Source organism: Oreochromis aureus, linkage group 7 (assembly GCF_013358895.1).
Source record: "Oreochromis aureus strain Israel breed Guangdong linkage group 7, ZZ_aureus, whole genome shotgun sequence".
Lineage (NCBI taxonomy): Eukaryota > Metazoa > Chordata > Actinopteri > Cichliformes > Cichlidae > Oreochromis > Oreochromis aureus.
In genome coordinates, this window is record NC_052948.1 from 41,458,806 (window position 1) to 41,477,816 (window position 19,011).

Below are 19,011 nucleotides of genomic sequence, written 5' to 3' on the forward strand. Positions count from 1 at the left end.
CAACACTGTGTGGGTGTATTTTGATCAGTTTTTGCAGACAACATCGTTTCCTTGGCATCATAACAGCTGTCATAAGTTTCTCATAGAGTGGATCTCTGGCCTGTTCCTCGAAATATTGGTGATCACCCTCACCCACCAAGGCCTTGCAAATTTTAACCTTGTGAGAGTTCCACAGACAAAATACAAATACAGAAAAGACTCTAAATGACTGTTCATTTAATTCACTCTTGGATAATAGGCAGTATCACGGTAACAGTTGTTATTGTTCCCATGTAGGACATGCAAAAATATAATTATTATGAATTTTCAAATTATACTATTTTACAATAAAAATAAATTAGTTAAGCACTTTTTTTTAAAAAAAAAAAATCAAGATGCTACATTACAGTTATTTACTTGTATTCCTCAACATTATTTTTAGTGGTGCTGTGCTTGATATTGTGCTTGCTTAAGTTGGCTTTCACTCAAATTTGGACATAACAACATGAATTATGTCATCTTTAGTTTTAAACTTCAGATTTGACAGATTTCAGACATAATTGTGTTCTCTTGCTTTTATGACAGCTGGTACAAAAAAACTTTTCAACATTGTATTTTGTAGGAAAATGGGAAATGGGTGCACCAATTTCTTAAAATGTGCAAAAAAATGATTGAAATACAATACATAAGGCAAAAACAGATCTTGTACAGTTCTAATGAGCTTGAGAATCAATATTTTCTTGTGATTTGTTTAAGTAGGCTTTAAGAATTGGTCTCAAGTCTTCCTGAAGGGCAATCAAAGCTGTTCTATGGATATTGGCTGCCTTTGGTTGATGATTTCACAACAGTTCAGTAATGTTGAGGTCTGGGATGTATGACTGAGAGTATTCCACTGTGTGTTTTTTCCATAGTTTCCATAGTTTTTCAAGTTGAAAAATGAAGCTGTTGCCAAACAGCTTTCCCATATTGGTATTGCAAGGTGAATCAAAATCTAATGCTATTTTTTGTGTTCAAAATGCCATCACTTTTGACAAGATCCCCGACACTGTTGGCAGAAATGCAGCCCCAAACCATGACAGAGCCGGGGGACTCATTGTTCCTCACTCTCTGCTAACCTGCTCCATATAAAAACAACAATTTGAACCAAAAATTTCAAGTTTGGATTCATCATGTCCTAAGGCATGCCACTTGATTTCAGTCCGATTCTTCTGTAATTTAGCATACCTCAGCCTTTTCTCACTATTTCCCTTTCTTAAGAATTGCTTCTTGACAGCCACTCTTCCACTGAGAACATTTGCGATGAAGTTTCAGAACAACTAAAGGGTCAGATGTAGCTCTCAGATCCTGTGTCAGGTCTTTCCCTATTTCTAAAATACATCCACTGAGATACTGTTCATCTGCTATGAACAGTATTTTAGGTACGGCACTTCTTTTGACCTCTACTTGTCCAGTTTCCTCATATTTTTTTAAGGATACATTGCACACCATGCCAAGATATTTGATACGCAGTTTTCTGCTAATAGCTCAGTGGTCCACAAATGCTATTTTTAATGTCTTTCAAACTATGTCTTTGGCATTTTTAATGGATTCATCTGAAAATGGAGTTTAAAATTGGTTTGTTGCTAATCTGTCATGTGTAGACACAAAACAGAGTCATCCTTAAGTTAGATGCCTTCAGAAAGCTTGAAGCGATATTACTCAAGAACACTTTAAAAATGAAAGAGAGTCTGGCTCTTTGGAAGAAAAATATAAAGAAAAGAAAGGTGGCTCAGGTTTTTCAATAAAATTGTGTGTTATTTAATGATTTTGTGAGCTTAAGTGTAACCTATGCGTGGTTTTCAGTGTTGTGGTACCATCTGGACTATACTGGACTGGTGGTAAACTGTGGTGTCAAGAGTCAAGGGGATCAGTTTGATTTAACCTAATGATGCCATTTATTTATATATTTGTTCATTAATTTATTCATTCATTAAATTCCACCTTTGTAATAGAAATTCTGCTGTTTAGTTAATGAAAAGCACCTGTGATAGCTCATGTCTCATCTGTTTATGGAATGCAGTTGGCTATAATCTCTACTCTACTGAATCTCACAACACAAAATATTTTGTGACTTATTTCTAAGCGAGTTGGTGTCTGTTTCAAAATTGTATATATAAACAGGTAATGCCACATCTGAAGAAGCTATGATGTCATGCTACTTAGGTATGTTAATTAAGATGTAAATGGAATTAAATGTTATTCTACTCAATGATGTCCAGTATTTGAAAAATGCCCCTTCTCTGCCCTTCAGTGCTCTCTCTGTCAAAGACTGTCAGGCTGCAGTTCCATTAGACTCCAACCAGGCCCAGATGAAGAATGAGCTCTTTGCTGTGCACTGACCACAGCCCAGTCAGAGCCACTGAAGTGTCCTATTCATCATTTGCTCAGGGATAGACACACAGTTTTTTTGGAGATTTCCCCACAGAAATACTCAGTCACGTCTGAAAAGTGAATTTCACCAGTATCTGTCTGCTGCTTTGTTTGCCTCCAACCATTATTTGGTTTGTCCCAGTCTAGTGAGCACCTTTTGACACCCCCCAAGCCTCTCAGTTAGTTTGTTTTTGCTCTCCTTACTTTTCTGTCTGGGTCATTTATTGACATTTTCTATGAAATAGTCACGAAAATGCAGTGTATTTGTTTGTGTACAAATTGCACTCTCTTTTGTCATTAGAATCAGAAAAACTTCAGAACTGATCTATTTTACTTTGAATAATGTTTTATGTTTACACCAGATATGTTTTTCAGATTCATCTAAGGGGAGTGCTTATCCTGCTACCAATGAAAACCAAGTGGCAACAGCTGTTTTTGACCAAAACCATGACAATAAAATGTGGCATTTGCTATGAGGATTGAAATTTTTTTAATGACACCATCAATACATGTATTTATCACACTTCTGCAATTTATTACAACATCAGGGTGTTGCTAAAGTCAGTAAGCTTAATCCTTTTGGGACCTTGAATGTATGTGTGTACACGGTGTCAGCAGAGGCGTTTTGGTCACAGGTACTTCCTGTGATCAGGTGTCTTTGACCTGTTGCTCAATAAGCTAAATGCCTAGGCCTCGTGAGAGGATCTTTATGTCCAGAGACAGTGGCCCGGATAAAATGCACTTTACTCCTCACTAATTTAATCCTGCTGAGAGCTGTTGTCACGCAGCATTTCAGTTATTCATGAGAAAAGGCCACGGGAGAAGGTCAATTTACTGAAGGGGAGGCTGTATTGATTTTTAAAATGTTACTTTTAAATAGTAATACATTTTGACCACCCCCTACACTGTAAAAAAAGTCAGTAAAATATACAGCAAAACACCGTCAAATTCCAACGGTAATGGAGCGTAAAACCAAAAATTTCCTTTTACTGTATTAAATAGATTGAATAACCGTTAATTGTGAGACTGGATAAAACTTTGTTTTTTACTGTGATAAAATGTTGAAATTATAAATATTGTCTGTGAAAACAAATAAATATGCATACATTTTACAATTAAATATTGTAATGTTGAAAATGTCTGAAAAACTTAGATTTTACGGTATTATTTGAGTAAAACTACATCTTTTCGGGTTGTGCACATTGGAATTCACAGTATAAAGCTGTAGAATTTTAAGCAAACAAAAACATTCATTTTTACAGAAGCAAGATGTTAAACAATAGGGTCCACTGTAATAATACAACCAGTAAATACCATTTAAAAAAAAAAAAAGCAAATATCAGCAGTGAAAGACAATAAAATTGATAGTATTTTTTTTTTTATTTTAAAATTCAGATACTGATATACAGATTAAAAGTTAGGCCTGCAGTATATCATTGTTAACCTTCTGATAAAAAAAAATCAACAGCAAAAGAAGATGTTAAAAATAAAGTTCATGGTTGTGAATAAAATTGATTTCAATAATCTTTTTTAATTATTATTTTTAAAACAACTTTATGTTGTTGTGTTTCACGCCATATTATCAGACCACCTTAAGTGGGTCCGCCTTAAATTTTGAGTTTGTGTGATCGCTGTTGATTGGTAGCTAAACTGCTGGTAAACTGTGTACAGACGTTTTACGTTCGAATTGCAGAGAAAAAAAAATTCTGGTTGCAACATTGTGCAGTATGAGCGAACCATTTCACCAAAAAAGGGGAAGCAAGGCAAGACGTGTGGCTGCAGCGGTCTGCAGACGTGACTTCTGATCAAATTCGAACCTCCTCCTAAAGAAACAAAGAGCGACATTATATTGCGGGATGACGTCACCTGAAAATGACCAATAGCGCGGCGCGCTGCTGAGCTGTGTGCCAACCGCTCTTTTTTTCATGCAGGAGACTCAAGTTGGCTTCGCTAACGGACACAGTTTTGAACTCGTATATTAGCGCCATTTATTGCTGCTTGGACCACAGCATCTTCGGAATTTGTAGACATCCTGGCAGCATACAATTAGTTCGAGGTGAGGTGAGTACATGCAACTTCAAGTTATCTCTGTTATAAAAATCCACCAGCCCAGCGTTTATAGATAATTTTAGCAGTTCGTTTTTTATGAGTGAGGTTGTGAATTTAGTTAGCATTTGTGAGTTGAGTTAGCATTACTGTCGCCAGGGAAGCATTGCTCTGGATTAGTTTCTGTGTTTGGCGTGCTTAATTCGCTAGGGAGGAATTACCAAAGTACATGGAGTTATGTTAACCTGTAATTTCTGTGGTAAGGTAGTTCAGTCATCAAGGGGCTACGTGCTTCATTGTAAACTGCATCGGAATGAGCCACGTTGTTTCTTTCGGTGTATTGAAGCAGGCTGCAAGCAGACATACACCAGGTATGGCGTGTTTAAGGCTCATTTTTACCGAAGACACTCTGCCCCCACCCATGTCACTGGTGTGGCGGTGGTTTTTTCGTTTACATGTGCAATGGCGATGTGTGAACGTCAGTGTCAGAACTCTCTCTTTATGATTAAAAAGGTTTGTTTTGTTCCTGCCCTTTTCAGACACTGAATTTGAGCAGAAACCATAAGGATACTCAAAGGACCTGTGACTCTCAGGAAATGGTGAGATTTCAGGTCATAATCTTTTTTTCTTTTTTTTCCATTAAATTCATTTCCCTTTTTCCCTTTACAATATTGCTGTTTTGTTTTTGTAAACAGCATCAAATGAGAGGACAGATGAAACAGTTTCAAGACAATGGCAGGAAAAACATGCTGAAGATTGAAACAAACCTTGGCTGGAAATATTTGGTATGTGTTTTACCGTAAATCAAATTGTTGAAAAACATTCAGCTACACTGCAACACAGGGAAACTTGATTTGCACTTATTTTGTTACTTTAATTTCTTGTCTCATTATTTATATACAGTTATTATTGTTTATGGTGTATGCCCTTCTTGTTTTCTTTCTGAATGCAGAAAGTATCTAGCCAGTCCACAATGAAAAGCTTCGTTGCACCCCATGAGTCTTCTGGCAGAAATGATGGCGCCTGTATTCTTTGGTTTCCCTAAACATCACACCCTGCCTGTTTATACGAGGCTCTTCAATTAAGTCTGCACCCAAAGATTCAATAAGAGGTAAGCAGTGGTATTATTCAAGTTTTGCTAAAGAAAGATGGACAGGAGACACTAATCTTAATCAGCCGAGCTCAGGTTCATGTCCAGGTGAGCAGTTTCATACGCTATAAAATGTAGATTGAATGATAGGTCTCATCACCATGCATTCAGCCATTAACTTCAAGTTCTATGATAAATCAATAGGAAACTTAAATACGTTTTCCAACAAATTATGATTGTGATTAGGGCTGTGTTGTCTACAGGGAGTGCAGAATTATTAGGCAAGTTGTATTTTTGAGAAATAATTTTATTATTGAACAACAACCATGTTCTCAATGAACCCAAAAAACTCATTAATATCAAAGCTGAATGTTTTTGGAAGTAGTTTTTAGTTTGTTTTTAGTTTTAGCTATTTTAGGGGGATATCTGTGTGTCCACGTGATTATTACTGTGCATAATTATTAGGCAACTTAACAAAAACCAAATATATACCCATTTCAATTATTTATTTTTACCAGTGAAACCAATATAACATCTCCACATTCACAAATATACATTTCTGACATTCAAAAACAAATCAGCGACCAATATAGCCACCTTTCTTTGCAAGGACACTCAAAAGCCTGCCATCCATGGATTCTGTCAGTGTTTTGATCTGTTCACCATCAACATTGCGTGCAGCAGCAACCACAGCCTCCCAGACACTGTTCAGAGAGGTGTACTGTTTTCCCTCCTTGTAAATCTCACATTTGATGATGGACCACAGGTTCTCAATGGGGTTCAGATCAGGTGAACAAGGAGGCCATGTCATTAGTTTTTTTCTTCTTTATACCCTTTCTTGCCAGCCACGCTGTGGAGTACTTGGACGCGTGTGATGGAGCATTGTCCTGCATGAAAATCATGTTTTTCTTGAAGGATGCAGACTTCTTCCTGTACCACTGCTTGAAGAAGGTGTCTTCCAGAAACTGGCAGTAGGACTGGGAGTTGAGCTTGACTCCATCCTCAACCCGAAAAGGCCCCACAAGCTCATCTTTGATGATACCAGCCCAAACCAGTACTCCACCTTGTCAGGAATAGAAATATTGTCCTGCTATTAGTTGCTGCTATTTTTATAATCATCATTAACATTTCAGTATTAATAGTGAGGTTGCATTTAGATGCATTCAGATGTTCAAATATATGGTTATAGCCTTTATTACAGGTCCAAAGAAGAACCATTTTAAATGGTTCTGTTGAATCTATAATTTAAATGTTATTAATGCTTTTATGATCTCTGTGTAGAGGGCAGAGACAGGAAAATACTCTCTGTGCTAAAATGAGACAGGAAACGAAACGCGTCTGCAGAGCATGTTTTGCAGAAGTGAAACCGAAAGCAGAAAGAGCCAAAGAGTTAGTATGCATTTATCTTTGATTTAAGCTTTTAGTAGAGGCTTTTGATCAAAACATTAATTCAGTAGAGTACACCTATAGGGATCACTGATAGGGGAAAGTTCAGTTTAAGGTCAACTAAGGTTCAGAAAAGCAGATGCAAACTCTGCACGTACAGACAGACAAATAGTGAGAGGTCATGACACGTACGCAGTACACAACATGCACGCGCCCTTGCACGTGTACGCACTCACACACACACCATAACAGATCTATTTTGGTAGGGCAGAAATGCAGAAGTGTGCCGAAGTACTTAGAGGAAGTGCACCCGACAAGCGACAGCGAAGAGGGGAAGCACCGACCCGAAGACAATGTTTTTTAGAGCAATGTTAAAGGTCATGGAACATTTTGTGGTTTGGATTGACGTAAGCTGTACTATTGTCTATTTTTGTAAAAGAGGGGGCTTTGTTATTGTACCCATATAAAACCTTGTCTCATGATTGTAAGTTCAGTTCAACACTGATTGGGTTGTTGAACTCACACATGTGTTCATTAAAATGCCGTCTAAATTGCACACGCCTGGATCTGTGGTTTTTATGGATTCTTCTCTCAATATTGAACCCTAACATTTGGGGCTCGTTCCGTGTGAGAGAGAGGAATGTTGGGGTTTTGGTGAGATCCGGGGTCCGTGGCAATTGGACGGGCAGACGGTAATCAGTGGTGAAAGTGAGCAGGCATTCCCCGGGGCATTAAAGGTAAGACACTGCCTGTTGAAATATATTTCCAAAAGGTGTCACATTGGGCATGTCAAATTAAAAGCCTGGTCACTGTAATTACTGGTGAAGGTCTGTTTTGAGTTTGATGGGAATTTCATGAGCATGCTGGATGAAGTAAGGATAAGTGATAAGTAAAAGTAATGGGTTCAAGTCCCAAAGAAATGTAGAAAGTAGGGAAATTGGTCATTTCTGGGGTTCAAGTCCCGCTGGACATTGGGTCTATCTTGTGATGGTCATCTCGTGGGTTCAAGTCCCCTATGTCCACAAAGGTAGACCTGCCTCAATCTTAATCCTGGTTTGGATGTAGATTGTTGGTTCAAATTACTCTAAATTTTTCTAGAAACGACAGCGGCGTCTGTTAAGAAGCGCATTTTCTCCTTGGTAACGCTTGCACTAAGGCAGGACGCTGACCTTAGGCCTACTAGGACAGTAGGGATAGTACCGTCGACAACGGGGAGAGGTTGGGAAACTCCGAAATTGCTAGGGGTTCAAGTCCCTATTCTTGCGCTTTTGGCTACCGGTAAATTAAGTTAGGGCTAGAAATCTGGACAGAGCAGTTCGAGTCTGGTCTGGTGAATTGATTGCAAAAAACCTGAGGTTTGCCCGTTCGAGTCGGTTATGGTAAATTTTCGAAATTTGTAGGAGCGACAAGGCCTAAAAAAATCTGTGCAGTTGTAATTTAAGACGTCTGTAATATAAAATATGAGATCTATGAGTAGGATCAGTCTCTATGTCAGTCATGCACAGCCGGATGTGCACTGATTGTGTGTGTAAATGCAAATGAGCAGCAGTGACGCAGAGAGAGAGGTGGTTTCAGTTTTCGAGAGGACTGAGAGCTTTTTGCTAAATGCCTGTATATAAGAGCTTATTATGAGAGTGTAAATACAGTGTGAATATATTAGTGTGGATGTATAGTAAATGACTGAATTTTGATAGATGTACATTTCGTGAGCCATAAATGTTGGTGTGTTTTATTTTCAGTTATGTGTGTGTGGGGAGAAGCCGTGAGGATGATGAGAGGTTTCAGTTTTCTTTTTCTTTTCTTTTGACTTGCTCTTTCTGATCATGGAAGGCATGTCCAAAATACTCGTATGAAAGCGTATTTTGTGTGATTTTAACTGTGTGAATGCTGTCAGTATTTGATTTGAGTGACTCTGCATGATTTGTCTGAGTGAGTGGAAAATGGAAGTTTGAGAGAGAGAAGGCAGTGTGTGTGAGACGAGTCATGGCGTCTGAAAGAGGTTAGAACCTTTAAAAGTGTGTATGAAAGAAAGGGGTATGAAATATATTTCTTTTGTGATGAAAAGTAGGATGTTTTAAAGTTTGACAGGTTGAGTTTATTTTTCTGATTGAAAACACATAAGTATATACACTTGGGAAGCCCAGTTAAGAGATTATTGGGTGACTGATGCTATAAAACTGACCTAAAGAATGGTCCTGTGCGTGGAGAAGTGTTAGTTGTCCTGATGTTTGGAAGAGCTCTATTTAAAAGTGTGTGTGAGAGAGGAAGGTGTGTGTGTGACTGATGATGTCAGGGGAGCTCCCAGAGAAATAGACAGAGTTAAATTCTAAGAAGATGAAGCGAATGCATGTTTTAAGAAAAAAAGTAATAAAGTAATAAAATTATATTAATTACAGGTTTTAGAAAAGAGACAGACTGAGAGAAATAAATACAGGAACTAACAATTACATTAATGAATTGAAAATGCACGTACACAAACTGTTACATGTGAAATTATTGTTGGAAAGTTTAATAAAGAAAGCAGTTTACACTCCTTTAATTTCCAGAACCAGTGTGTCCCCTAGATCTGATAACACCCTTGCCCAGTTGGCTCCTGTAGTAGGCGGGCATGGAAGGCTGGACAGCCCATGACGGGTAAGATCCCACCTCGAAACCCTGGGACAACCTAAGGCAAGGCGCAGTCACGATTGCTCGAACCTAAGTCCCGGAGTGACCTTGGAGTCACTGGAGGAGACGGGATTTAACAGGTAAGGCCACTGGGCACAGGCAGAAGGAAATGTCATTAACAATGACCAGTGATGAACCAGAGAGAAAAAATACACCCTGTCAAAGGAGTTTGAAACACTGCAAAAGAAACATTTACAAGATCACAAAGATCATAAAGAAACATTTATAGAAATCACACATACAAACGGAAAATGCACTAACCTTACAGAGATAAGCTCATGAAGAGTAATGTATGGATAGTGATTAAAACTTGGCTAAGAACACAAACATATGTAATTAAATCAGCCTGGTAATTTCATGAGGGTTAAAATGGTGTGAATGTTGGAGAAAATACACTTAAAACACACTTGGATAAAATAGAGTTGTGGAATAACTCAAACGAAGCTGTATGACAAGGGAGTGAGTTATGGAAAAAAACAAAAACAAAAGAGGAGTGATTACTTAGGAGTGCTCTTGCACTGATTGATCAAAGTAAGTGATTAGTATAGAAAGAAAATGAAAATAATTCAATAATGTGATAAGGTTTAAACATGTATTCCTCTTGTTAAGTTGGCTGTTGAGCTGTGGGTTTATGCAAATTAGCTGGAGTGAGTGAGTGACAAAGACACTTCCTGTGTGCGTGTGTGTCGGAGGCTTTCAGTTCAAGAGAGATCGGGGCTGATGAAGAGTATGGGGAGAAATATATAATGGTAAAGTATCAGGATATTTGATTACGGTGGTCAGGTCTGTTCAGAGGGCAGATTTGGACAGGAAATTTATAATTTAAGGATGATATGTGGTTGAAATTGGTTTTTATCTTGTGCTGAATGAAAACGGTCTTTGATCTTTTGACGAGGTTTTCGTGTGTTGAACGGGTGAAATTTAAGATTGTTTCAGATTTTTGAGGCCGTTGTTTTATTTCCAGAGAGGGTGTTTAATTAAGACATGGATATGTCTGAGAGGGGCCCCAAAATTTTTGTAGTAGTGCACTCAGGAAAAAACCTGTCAGGTGATTTTGTTTTGTACTTTGATGAGCTAATAATCAGCTCTCTTTTTCATTTTGTTCTAAGCAGGCCTGGAAGAGAGTGAATGGACGGCGCTGACAAAATTACCAAGTACGAAAATCAGGTGGGCATTACGGAATTATAATTGATTACAATCAGAGACTGATTGGCGGCGAGTCTCTGTCTAAAAATGGGTTGTATCGATTCAATCCAGTCAAAAGTATAGAGAACTATTTTCCTAAAAAGGAAAACGAAACGAAACAAATGCAAATGATTGAGCTCATTTTGCTGATGTGGAGCATCTGATGACGTGCGCAGGAGGCTGCAGATCAGCAAAAATATCATGTGGGAATGCATGTGAGTGAATGTGAGTGGTTGGACCAAGGGGGGAAATAAATAAAAGGTTGACAAACAGGACAAGTGGGAGACTTAAATCTGGGGATGCTGATTTTGGGTTGCTGATGTATGTTTGGAGAAAATTTCTTTTTACTGGGGTTAGATTATGGGATTACATTATATTGTTGGGAGAATGCAAAAGGCTAAAAGGGAAACATTGGTTGATGAGATTCAAGTTACCATTAACTGAGGTAACACATGATTAATAACTGTTCTGTTTAAGTTTATTTTGTGTCATGACACAGATTGGATCATATAGGGGGAGAGTTGAGTAAAGGTTTTGTTTCCAGGAAGTTCCAAGGATCCAGAGTTCGATGGAGCAACGAGTTGGAGAAGATTTGACATGATGATAAAATTGATTTTGTTCCTTAAACACAGGTTTTCAGGGCTGGAGCAAAATACCGGAGAGGAGGATGCCTGAGCTGTTCTGAGAAATGAAATGACTAACCTTTTTTCCTTTTGATTTGTTAAGCTTGGGTGAAGCATGTTGAGTTTTTTGCCACATGAGATGTGTCAAAAAAAAGAGAGGGATTTAAGATTTAATTTGTTTAATTTGAAAGGGGTTTTACTAGGATTTTATAACGATTGGGGTTGTTTGATAATTTAGATATGGTAAAACTGAGGCAGAGATTGTTAATTCTAAAGAAAGGAGTAAAATGAACTGAATTCTGTTTAGAAGATAAATTGCTGGGGTTAAAAAGAAGTTGTACACCAAATTTAAAGGGGAAACTGTGGGAATAAAGGATATGCTTTGGGGAAAATAGTGAACATTTTATGAGTAGAAAATGTGGGATTTCTTTTTGATTTTTAGGATAAGTTGTAACAGTGACATAATGTTAGAATGTTGTTATAAGGTAGGCTTTAGGGTAGAGGAGAGCTTTTTATGAGGATGTTAAAAGTCTCGCTGACTCAAATGAATAATATTGGAGATTATATATGTAGAAATGATTTTTCATACACATTGCATTTTTGTGCCTTTGACGGAGTTGTGGCTCAGAGAGTCGTCTCTTGAGGGTCATAAACTTTTGGTTAACGTTATGATTAGCCAATCTACTGTGAGAATGACCTGAGTTATTGAAGGATTGCACACGCTTACAGACATATAGAGTTCATTAAGACCTGACAGTATTGATTCCAGGCAAAAGGCCTGAAATCCATTTAGCATTTAACTGAATAGGAGTTTCGTTTGTAACTAAATTGGGTGACATGTAAAATATGGAGATAACACATGCAGTTCTAAATTAGTCCTCTTATATAAAATGCAGTTACAGGATAACAAATACTTGTTGAAGGGATCAAGTTTTTGCTTTAAACCAGGTCCAAGGGGGGAAAAGCTTATGTATTTTGGTTAAAACTGATAAAATATAATGACTGATAAAATATAATTAGAATGTACCATTACAGTAAGAGTAGTAAAATGAAATAAAATGATATATTACAACAGGTTATAACACAGGAACTGTGAGTGTTAAAATGAAGTTAGTGTCAACACACAGAAGTTGTTCCTAGGGAGCTTTTAGCTATGATGAAAGTTATTTAGGAGTAATTGATTATATGCTTAAACTTAGTTGATTAAAATGGTTGTTTTTCTTTGATCCTTTTAGTAGAATAAGCCCTTATAATGATTTTATGATGATTTTGCTTGTGAAAGGTGACTTTAGATGAGAGGCCCTTGCAGCAGTGGCAGTTTTGTGCACAGGATGTTGATGATCAGATAAGGAGCAAAGAGGAAGCATATGCAGAGACGTGCTTCCTTCGATTCTCTTGAAGGCAGTGCTTGAAGAGTTTTACAAATGCTGAGTACGGTTGATTAAGATTTGAAAATAAAAGTCAAAAACCAAATATGAAATTAGGTTCATGTTTTGAGAACAATCGAGGAACAGAGTAACTTAGAGCATAGTAGGGAGAAAGTGTTTTCTATCCTTTGCAGGAGGCCCAGAAGAGAGGGACCCAGAAGAGGAGCGGAGACCACTTAAGCATGAAGTGTTCTCAAGTGGGAGCGGGCATTTTATAACTAAGACCACCTAGATGACATGAGGTTGTCTGATTTGTTAAGTCACAGGATGCCAAGAGAGGGTCAGAGCTAAGAACAGTGATCCTAATGTCCATGATGTCTGGGATGGACAGGGGAGCAGCTGAATGGGCCAAGGAGTGACCCAACACACAGTATGGTGACCTCTTGTGGTCAAGAGGTCAAGAGAGGGAGTGTCAGGAATAGAAATATTGTCCTGCTATTAGTTGCTGCTATTTTTATAATCATCATTAACATTTCAGTATTAATAGTGAGGTTGCATTTAGATGCATTCAGATGTTCAAATATATGGTTATAGCCTTTATTACAGGTCCAAAGAAGAACCATTTTAAATGGTTCTGTTGAATCTATAATTTAAATGTTATTAATGCTTTTATGATCTCTGTGTAGAGGGCAGAGACAGGAAAATACTCTCTGTGCTAAAATGAGACAGGAAACGAAACGCGTCTGCAGAGCATGTTTTGCAGAAGTGAAACCGAAAGCAGAAAGAGCCAAAGAGTTAGTATGCATTTATCTTTGATTTAAGCTTTTAGTAGAGGCTTTTGATCAAAACATTAATTCAGTAGAGTACACCTATAGGGATCACTGATAGGGGAAAGTTCAGTTTAAGGTCAACTAAGGTTCAGAAAAGCAGATGCAAACTCTGCACGTACAGACAGACAAATAGTGAGAGGTCATGACACGTACGCAGTACACAACATGCATGCAGCGCCCTTGCACGTGTACGCACTCACACACACACCATAACAGATCTATTTTGGTAGGGCAGAAATGCAGAAGTGTGCGAAGTACTTAGAGGAAGTGCACCCGACAAGCGACAGCGAAGAGGGAAGCTTACCGACCGAAGACAATGTTTTTAGAGCAATGTTAAAGGTCATGGAACATTTTGTGGTTTGGATTGACGTAAGCTGTACTATTGTCTATTTTTGTAAAAGAGGGGGGCTTTGTTATTGTACCCATATAAAACCTTGTCTCATGATTGTAAGTTCAGTTCAACACTGATTGGGTTGTTGAACTCACACATGTGTTCATTAAAATGCCGTCTAAATTGCACACGCCTGGATCTGTGGTTTTTATGGATTCTTCTCTCAATATTGAACCCTAACAACCTCCACCTTGCTGGCGTCTGAGTGGGACTGGAGCTCTCTGCCCTTTACCAATCCAGCCACGGGCCCATCAAGACTCACTCTCGTTTCATCAGACCATAAAACCTTAGAAAAATCAGTTTTGAGATATTTCTTGGCCCAGTCTTGACGTTTCAGCTTGTGTGTCTTGTTCAGTGGTGGTCGTCTTTCAGCCTTTCTTACCTTGGCCATGTCTCTGAGTATTGCACACCTTGTGCTTTCGGGCACTCCAGTGATGTTGCAGCTCTGAAATATGGCCAGACTGGTGGCAAGTGGCATCTTGGCAGCTGCACGCTTGACTTTTCTCAGTTCATGGGCAGTTATTTTGCGCCTTGGTTTTTCCACACGCTTCTTGCGACCCTGTTGACTATTTTGAATGAAACGCTTGATTGTTCGATGGTCACGCTTCAGAAGCTTTGCAATTTTAAGACTGCTGCATCCCTCTGCAAGATATCTCACTATTTTTGACTTTTCTGAGCCTGTCAAGTCCTTCTTTTGACCCATTTTGCCAAAGGAAAGGAAGTTGCCTAATAATTATGCACACCTGATATAGGGTGTTGATGTCATTAGACCACACCCCTTCTCATTACAGAGATGCACATCACCTAATATGCTTAATTGGTAGTAGGCTTTCGAGCCTATACAGCTTGGAGTAAGACAACATGCATGAAGAGGATGATGTGGACAAAATACTCATTTGCCTAATAATTCTGCACTCCCTGTATGTATCACTTTTACATAAGTAGATTTAAGGGATAACTATTGCCAAAACGCAACCTGGGCTGTTTTTTTTTTTTGTTTTTTGTTTTTTTTTACTGTATCGATTTTGATGCGCTCAAATTTATGCCCCGCCCCCCTAGTATTCCCATTCACTGGCTATTGACCACAAAACAAAATCACGGTCAATCTCAAAAACGGCTCGTTTGTCGTAATTATGCTTTTAGATATATGTTTGTCTCGTTTACAGTTAAAAAAAAACAAAAAAACAGCCCAGGTTGCATTTTGACAATAGCTATCCTTTAAGAACTGTATATTTTACACTTAAGAAATCATTTATCATTAGATCTGTTTTTGGCAGCACGTTTTGTTCATTTCTGTGCATTTTGCTCAAGCACTGATCAAACTTTGTCCATTTTTTGCTGCAGAGGGGATCCTGCCAGTCCAAAGTGAACTCCTGATGGACATTGAAGTACTCCTGCAGAGCTTGTATCTTCGACACCATGCGCATTAGAAACTCCACTGAGTCCTTTCCTTCACCAAGGCAGGACCCAGTGACTCATTACTGTTGATAGGTCAGGGGCAGGTAATATTTTGTTTTATGTTTATTCATTCCTCCATGGATTACCAGCCATATATATGGACACATGCTGTATTCTCAAGATCTATGCTGTTTTGTAGGAATAGAGAAAATGATATGTTTAGTCTGTTTTCAAATGGTATGTCAAATTTTCTCATTGTTTATCAGTAATATTCACTACCTTGGTTATATATGAGCATCTTTAGATTTTTCTATATTTAGCAGTTGCAAATGTAAAATGTACGGTAAACCATTTATGTTCCTCATACTGTACTGTATTTTTAGCGGTAAAATACCGGCAGCTGTGGTTGCCAGGAATTTACCGTAAAATGTATCTGGTCAAAATAAAATGCTGTAATTTGTTATACAATTTCACTGTGTTTTTACTGTCAAAGTTTTTAATAAGGTTTAACATATTTCTGTTATTTTTACAGTTATTTACAATAATAGGGTCTATCCTATTACTGTTAAATTAACAACAAATTACTGTAAATATTATTATATTATAACTTTTTTTTTACTGCAAATATCCGTAAAAAGCTATGGAAAGTTGCATTTTTTACATTAAATTGCTGTATAATTGACAAATATATTTGTTTTTTTCTATCATGATTTTGGTAAAATAATACGTTGTCTACCTTAAAATTTAGGGTTACAAAACCAGTATACCATATTGTCTTTTACAGATCCCACATTTTTTTGACGGTATATTCCTGGCTACCACAGCTGCCGGTATTTTACCGTACATTTGACAGTTTTTTTTTTACAGTGTAAATAAAACTTCAGAGTTCATGTCATGTTGTCTACTGTGTATTAGCAAGAGGCCAATCTACTCGTGGATCATGTTGATGAGATCTGTAAATTTTAAGCTAGAGAGCAAAGTCCTACAACGTAGACACTCTCTGTTACTTCCCGTTAGGGATGGGTATCGAAACCCGTGCCGTTTCTCAATTCTCAAGTACGTGAGTACGTACTCGCGTTCTCGGCGAGTACGTACTGGCCGAGAACGCACGGGAGTACGGACTCGCCGAGAACACGAGTACGTACTCACGTACTTGAGAATTGAGAAACGGCCTTTGTCTGAGTTTTGGACGAAATGCATTCTGGGATATTTAGCTGTACCAAGTCCACACAAGTCACCACCGATGCATGCTCGATAAAACGGGCGGAGCGAGAACACATCCGGGACTTTTTCGCTCGCTTTTTCTCGGTTTGATGCGTACTTCGAATTGGAACAGTACTTGGTCTCCGACTGATGACGTATCACGAGTACACGAGAACGCAAGTACGCACAAGTACGCATATTGAGAAACGGCCCCGGTTCTTGTTGAGAACCGGTTCCCACTGTTTCAATTCCTTGGAATTGTTTGCCATTTTTGCAAACGATTCCCTTATCGATTCCAGTCGCCCCGAAAGACGTCACCACGTTGCGGAGCGTCATTTACCTGGCAGGGCGCCTAAGCGGCTCAAACGCTCAAAAGTTTGGTTATACTTTACGAGAACGGATGACAAAAGGGCAACTTGCAATACTTGCAAAGTAGATATTTCATTTAAAGGAGGAAACACTACGAATATGCAAAAGCATTTGCTCACAAAACACGCGATGACCTTAAATGAATGTCGTGTTTTTAATTCCGCTCTGGACTCGTGAATCTCAACCCAGCAGCAGCGGTAACGTTTGCACGTCCTCTCCTGTTAATACGGCAGGTAAATAATCAACTAACAGTGCATATTATGTTAGCGCGGTCTGCCTTATTACAAAACCTGCTATTACTGTGCATTGCATTTAGGTGACCATGATGAGAGAGACAGAGTCTGGCTGGCAGTTCTCGCTGCAGTCTACCGTTAGCGTCTCCTTTCAGGCCAGGATAGACGAATGTCACCGAGCTGTGACTAAGTTTGTGGTCAAAGGCTTGCACCCATTTGCCACAGCAGATGCCCCCGATTTTCGCTAAGTGAATGTGTTTAATTGTAGGCAGGGACATTACTGGATATAGTAATGTGTAATTGCTACAAAATAATTTATGTTATACTTTGTTAATGCTACAGCAGAATATTTATTTTATTATTTTACATTTACAATTTTTTTTTTCCTGGGGACCCTGTGACACCCCATTGAAGAGCTGTAGGCTGTGGATCTCTTAAGATCTCACTGTTGGGTTCGTAAGGCCATGTTACTCCTAAATTTCTATCTTGTTCAAAGAGAAGATATAAAACAAAGTTCTAAGCTAATCGACCTTAGTGTTCTCCTTTTTAAAAAAATAAGAATCGATAAGAGAATCGATAAAGGATCGAATCGTTATACAGAATCGAAAATGGAATCGGAATCGTGAAAATCTTATCAATACCCATCCCTACTTCTCGTGGACTTTTGGGGGAACATAAAGAGCCTGTATCTCATTGTGGCGGCTGTTACTAAAGTGGATCGATCCCCAACTCCTCTAGTCAATGTATCAATGTTTCCTTGAGCAAGATACCAAATCCTGAGTTGCCCCAGATCCATCCTTTGGAGTGAATGTGCATATGAATGTTACGTAAAAAGGGATTAAGTATAGATAAAAGAGTTGTGATTGGGTGCATGATCATTGCACTAGAAAGTGCTTTGAGTGACTAAAAGAAACATCCATCAATTTATGATATACAACTTGAAGTCATAATCATTCTAATCAAATTCAGCACATGCAGACCTTTGATGGATCTTCTCTGCAATCTCATAATGTTCTTTTTTGATATCATTTTCTGTGGGTTTGTATCAGCACACTTGCTTAAACCCGTGTGTTTATGCACAACCTGAATCACTTAAAGGCAACTCAAAAACACCTTGATGTCAGACCTTTGGTGTCTAATAAAAGCTAAACTCTATCTTAGGTAAGACTTAATCACAGCATTAATCTGTCAGATAATGTGAACAAAGCAGGTAAACAGCCCTGAAGGTGCCAAACTCAAAATATCTCATTTTCATCATTTTCACACACAAAAAAATCCAGACTATCAGGGTCTCATTTTAGAGCACTATAAATATTAGAAAAATTAATTTCATACTTTGGTTAATCCCACCTGGAAGGGTTTGCTCTGTGTGAAATAATGGTAAGAGCCCAGGGGTCCCATTAGGCTTCTCACTAAGCCCAATAAATCCACTTGCCACTGCAGCACAGACCAACTTTACTTGTTTTGCCTCTAAATAACAGTGACAGCTTCACCACCAAGACATTTGTTCTTGGTGCCTCATGCCTTGTCCAACCTGTCACCCATGAAGGTGATTAACCGGATTGATTGCACAATTTTTGACATGAAGAGTAAATGAGACGTGGCGTGTCTCTTCTCACTGAATGACAGTCCATGAAGCAGGTGATAAGAAGAGCCAAAGAGTCATTTCTAACAGTGCTGTCTTATATCTGACACCAGACTAGACACCTCGCAGCAGTTGGCTATAGTCACTATATCAGTCAAAACTATCCCAGCTTAATCACAAAATGCTTTTTTTCTGCCAGAATAAATTCAACAGAACCCTTTTTTTAATGCCAGGCTGTCAATGTTTTTTT

General features: G+C 38.4%; 1 long non-coding RNA gene across 2 annotated transcripts; it reads left to right on the forward strand.

Annotated features, from left to right (window-relative positions):
• The first annotated feature begins 4,227 nt into the window (after positions 1-4,227).
• LOC120440949 lies at positions 4,228-15,832 on the forward strand. Of its 2 annotated transcripts, XR_005613655.1 has the most exons (5): positions 4,228-4,449; positions 4,974-5,033; positions 5,130-5,219; positions 5,387-5,545; positions 15,318-15,832. It is a non-coding gene; the product is annotated as an uncharacterized LOC120440949 (long non-coding RNA). The 2 variants fall into 2 exon arrangements; XR_005613654.1 differs by lacking the exon at positions 4,228-4,449 and having other exon boundaries at positions 4,917-5,033.
• Positions 15,833-19,011: the final 3,179 nt, after the last annotated feature.